General features: G+C 43.6%; 1 pseudogene; it reads right to left on the bottom strand.

The window, feature by feature from the left end:
• Positions 1-1,553: 1,553 nt before the first annotated feature.
• On the bottom strand, positions 1,554-2,495 carry LOC138095323 (serine/threonine-protein phosphatase PP1-gamma catalytic subunit A-like; annotated as a pseudogene).
• Between the last annotated feature and the right edge of the window lie 3,189 nt (positions 2,496-5,684).

Genomic DNA, 5,684 nt, shown 5'->3' with positions numbered 1-5,684 from the left:
ACAGAATCTGGGGTGCGTGAGATTCAGTAGTTGTGGCACACGGATTTAGATGCCCTGAGGCATGTGGAATCTTCCCAGACCAGGGATTGAACCCATATCCCCTGCATTGGCAGGAGGATTTTCAACCACTAGACCACCAGGGAAGTCTTCGTTGTTTTATTTTTAACAAGTTCATCATTTAAGAAGTCTGAATTCATTTTCATCACATGATATTATAGACAGTCATCTGCTGAAACAATTCTTTTTAACAGATCACAGTTTTTTAAGTCATAGATATTGTAAGTTCTGTATAAAGTAGTGGATAGTAAGTTGGTTCCTTTGTTTTGATTTATAAGCCTCAACTTCACTATAGAATAAAGAAAGTAAAGCAAAGAAAGCATAATTGGTCACTTGTTTAGAACAGCATTATTTCCGTAATTTGAAGCTTTCTAAATGGACAGGTTCAGACCTGGTGTAACAGGATTACTTAATGAATAGGCTATAGTGAAATTGTAAAAAAGGTTATTAACTTTAATCATTAATAGCTTAAGGAGCACTATGTTATTAATTGCTATGCAAATTCAAAAACCTGTTTTTGAATCCTCAGGAAGTAGCATGTGTACACAATTAAGTCACCTTATTTATACTCAGAGGATTGTCAATATGTAGACACTCAATGTTCAACAAAAGCTTTGGCTTTAGGGAAGACAGAAACATTTAAAATAATGACTTTAATCGTCATTTTAAGTGTATGATAGGGCTTCCCTGGTAGCTCAGTGGTAAAGAATCCGCCTGCAGGATTTGCATGCAGGACACGCGAGTTTGATTCCTGGGTTGGGAAGATTCCCTGGAGAAGGAAATGGCAACCCACTTCAATATTCTTGCCTGGAAAATCCCATGGACAGAGAAACCTGTCCATGGGGTCGCAAAAGAGCTGGACATGACTTACCAACTAATCAACAACAACAAGGGAAAGTGTGCTTTAATTAAATACATATCATGCCAGTGATGCTGGCAAGGTTGAAAGTTACTCCCAACTTGGACAGCTATAAAAATGTGTGTACATGATAACACAGTAAGATAAAAAGCAATCCTTTTGAAACAAAGTTTCAAAAATATTTTTTCATAGTGGTTTGTATCAACAGTATGCATTTTATGATGATAACTTGTACAGATTGAGCACCCCAGGGCTCTCTTTATATCCTAAAGAAAACGAACATTCACATTATTCATGGGTTGTAGTGAATTTAAAATAGATCTGTTGTACACTAACCTCCTAGACGGGATAAACTGTCCCGAGATTTTCAGCTTTAAAACCATCATTATAGTTGTTTGCAAAAGGAACAGAGAATTAAAAAACAAAGCAAAACTGTAAAAAAACAAAACATTTTTTTCCTGGGTGTGGAGAGTTTTCTATTTGCTGTTATAACAAGCAAATATCATTCATTAAGTCAAAAATGGAAGGAGCAGGCTCACCAACACTATTTGAGAAAGCTGAACAATCCACATAATTTAAAAAATGAAGGTCATATACTCTATATCACAAGTCCCAATTAAGCACTGTCAAAATGACCCTATTTCTTTGCTTGCTTTGTGATCATACCCCTTGGAGATATTAATGGATCTCCTGGCATTTAGCTTCTTTTTCTCTGCAAGTTTTGAAATCTGAAAAAGACTTTTTCCACACTTAGCGTGGTATCTCCGTTGTCAAACTCTCCACAATAATTGGGTGCAGACAACAGAGTGATCAAATGCTTCTTGGCAAAAAAATTCATACCCATCTTCTACCACGTTATAGGCTCTACATATAAGATCCAAATCATACTTACGGAGAAATTTGACAACCACTTCTGCACCAAGTGTGAAGGACACTCCTCTGTCATTTTTATCCTAAGACAACTTTACCCAGGTCACATCGCAAAAGGTCACAAAGAAGGCCTTGATCTGGTCCATCAGAGGGTCACATAGTTTTCCAAATCGGCTCCACAGATTGAGGATCTGCTGACAAACCTCCAGGGCAGCAGAGTATTTTCTTGACCACGAAGGCTGCTACTGGTAAACAGTTAAAGCAGTCTGTGAAACATGTTTTCCATAGTGTAACATTTTATCTTTTACATTCATCACAAAATCCATACATTCTATTGATACTGGCGCATTTGTGGTTTCTTCTGAGAAGAAAAAAAGTCTCTGGATAATCAGTTTTTTTCTTTAGCCAATAAAAGGCAGATAGTCTCCAAAGTCTGTGTCCCCCACTATAGTTCGCTTTCTAGTGGGAAACCACCATACTCCCAAAGTTGAGACAAATCCAAGTATTGCCTGTGGGTATCATCACTATTTTGAGCAATGCTTCAAGTTCTAGTAGGATGGGCAGACTGAGAAAGATTTGGCGGAACTTTAAGCACGGTTCTCTTTTTATGATCTCCTTGTAGCCAGACATCCCTGTGTGGCTTAGACCGTCTCATTTGCAGCAGTCATTGGTTGAGGCTGTTGATGTTGAGTTTATCTGTACCTGCCATCACCTGCTCACAGTTGACCCTCCTGCAGGCCTGGGCTCACACCTGGGGATTTATACCTCCTTTCCCAAGGCCAGGAGCACAGAGGTGGCCGTGGTGGTGGTGGTGGAGGTGATGACAGAAGACATAGTGGGTACCCTCCTGTGGCTGCATTCCCTGCATCCTCTTTCTCTCCCCATTGGAATCCTGAGGCAGAACTGTGTTTTCTGATGCATGAAATAACATGCACAGGATGATAAAAGAAACTAGATTGGAAACAATTGAAATACAGTTATCAAACTATTTTTAGATTATGTGATTCAATAATCTATGTATACTTTAAAAATCAACACATCAAATAACAGTGTGTAAAATGAAACCCAGCCTCCCTACTCTGGCCCACAAGGTGTTGCTGAAAATCTCGGCTCTGTATGCACCCATGCCAAATAGAAATATGGAGACAGAGGTTTGGAGGAAAGAGAAGGCGTATCTTAATTTCTTTGCCAGGCAAAGAGGCAACACAGCAGGCTAGTGGTTCCAGAACTGTGCCTGCCCTGGAGGAGTTAGTGAGAAATTTTATAGTCAGGGCTTGCAGTCTGGAGAAGGAAATAAGGCTCAAGGCAGTGACAGGTTTCCATTCTTTCTTTTGCAAAATTTCAAAACAGCCACAGCTGGCATCAGGCATAACTGGGGTTGGTCCTCTCTGTGGTGATCTGTTCCTGAAGTTCCTTCTGAAATGAAGAATGTTTCAAGGTAGTGTTACAAGGTAGTGTTACAAAGGAGGGTGTGGGGGAAAAGAATGCCAAGTGCAGGATAGAAACCACATAAACTCAGAGAGTGATTAGCCTGGTGAAGGACGAGTCTAGCTACATGTGTTTGTTAGCAGTAACAGCTAAAGAGTAACCAAGGTTGCTTAACTCTTTCGGTCCTGTTTAAGCTGTTTCTCCAGCCTGTTCATTGTTCTCTTATTTCCCTTATTTATGAGAAAAGTCTCATTTCTATTTCTGCTGCAGCAAAGGCCTTGCAGGATCTGGCCCAAGCTGCCTTCACCAGCTCCATCTGGAACTGCTCTTCCTTAGACTCACAGCGTCCGGCCATCCCACCCTCAAGAACACTGGCCTTGATGTTCCCACTGCCTGGAAATTTCCTCTCCACACGTCCCCTGTTCTCCCACCACCCACAGTTCCCATTTCATATTGCCGGTTCCTTCCCATCCTTCAGATCTTGGTATAAAATTCTCCCCTCTGGCAGCTTCCCTGGCCATTCGGAGTCAGCTAGCTGCTGTTCTTCTCCACATGGTACCTCATTCTTTCCCGTAATAATATTTATGCTAATTTCATTTAGTATAATTTGTACAATTATAATTATGCAAATTTATAATAATTTGTATAGTGTGTATATATGTCCAGTTGTTTATTTACTTAGTGTCCATCTCGCCTCCATGAAGGCGTAGACCGCATCTTTCTCTGTGTACCTAATATCTGGGACAGGGCTTTCTACTTGGTAGATGCTTTTCTCTGCTCTGCGTGTGCATGCTCAGTCATGGCCGACTCTTTGCGACCCCATGGACTGTAGTCCGCCAGGCTCCTCTGTCCATGGGATTTCCTAGGCAAGAATACCTGAGTGGGCTGCCGTTTCCTTCTCCAGGGAATCCCCCTGACCCATGGATCAAACCCGTGTCTCTTGTGTCTCAAGCAGGAAGAGCACTGGCAGGCAAATTCTCTACCACTGCGCCACCCAGAAAGTCCTTGGTAGGTGCTTCCATACTTGTGAAATGAATGACTGCAGTGGTCCCACCCTGTGGATTAGACGAGCTGCTTCCATGAGATAGGCAGGTATCTCAGAAAGAACCTATTGCATATATAAGCATCCAGTATAATACCTGGCACACAACAGGGGCTTAATAAATGGTAAGCAGGATTTTTATGTCCTTCTGAGTTTTCCCCTGCATGACCTTCTACTTATTCTTCTCCATCCACCGTCCACATCTGAAGTCCTAGTTCCATCCAGAATGAAGATGTGGGCCTTGCCATGGTCTCCCCATACCCCTCCATGCCAGCCTGCCTAAACCACAAGGCCTATCTACCTCCTTCCTTCCCAAACTCATCTCAAGTAGCTACCCTACTTGGCTTTCCAGGACCCCAGGGACATGGAGGTGGTACCTCTGCTGCAATGCTGGAGGCATTCCTGACATACAAGCATAGAAAACCTGGTGGAGTTCCCCAGGTCTGAGAGGAGGGGTCTTCACCACTCTGTGGGGGAGACATCACCTTTGCAATTGAGTGTTAATTTGGGGGAGGGACCAAGGGGCAGGACCAGCGCAGCCCCCTCGCCTCAGGAGCCAGGAGGCTGAGAAGGAGGTGATGGTCTCAGGATGGAGGGATAGTGAGTGGGGCTCCCTGGTCACAGAGGGCAGAGGAAGAGAGAAGGATGCCCGAGCCTCATGATGGTGCCCAGGAAGGGGGCACGGCTGGTCCTTCATATCATTCCCTTGTAAACTGACTGTTAATCATGATTTGGGGATTTGCCATCTGAACGCAAGTGGGGTAGCCAAATAAATGGGTGCTTGTTTCAACTCATGTCCCTCTCAACTGGCTTATTCTCCCATAATTAGGGAACGCAGTAGCCTAGCAGGGACTCAGTGCCCAGATTCACTCACCCAATGTCATTTCCCCAGTAGATACCCTCTGCTCTATCCAGACAGGTGTCCCCACCATTCTGAAGACAAGCCTTGTGAACTCCCCAGCTTCTGGCCTTCTTTCACTCTGCCCACTGTCTTTCATTCACCACCCAATTCCATCTTTGTTGAGTTGTCTAGTCTATGCCAGGCACAGCGAGGCAGTAAGAAGACATGACATCTGCTCTCAAGGAGCTCAAAGTCTGTGTGGATAGATAAGGTGACTGGCAGTTATGAACAGGGGGACCTGAGGAATGAATAGATTGGTGAGTTAATGAGTAAGTCTGGTTGTGTAAACACACCTCAATCTACTCAGTCCTGTGGCCCCCACTGCACTGTGTTGTTAGGAGAAATACTGACTGAAACCGCCCGCCCTGGCCAGGCATGATAGTAACCACTTGCATGACTTATCTTACACCAGGAGGTCCTGGGTAAGGAATGCAGATCTAACAACCAGAAGAATCTGGGAAGGGTCCCAAGGGGGAGACACAGACAGCAGTTGATATGTCCTACCAACCTCCCAGAATCCTCCTTGC

The sequence above is a fragment of the Capricornis sumatraensis genome, chromosome 19 (assembly GCF_032405125.1).
Source record: "Capricornis sumatraensis isolate serow.1 chromosome 19, serow.2, whole genome shotgun sequence".
Taxonomy (NCBI): domain Eukaryota; kingdom Metazoa; phylum Chordata; class Mammalia; order Artiodactyla; family Bovidae; genus Capricornis; species Capricornis sumatraensis.
The sequence above is the reverse complement of the archived record's forward strand: the minus strand, read 5'-3'. Positions and strand labels throughout refer to the sequence as shown.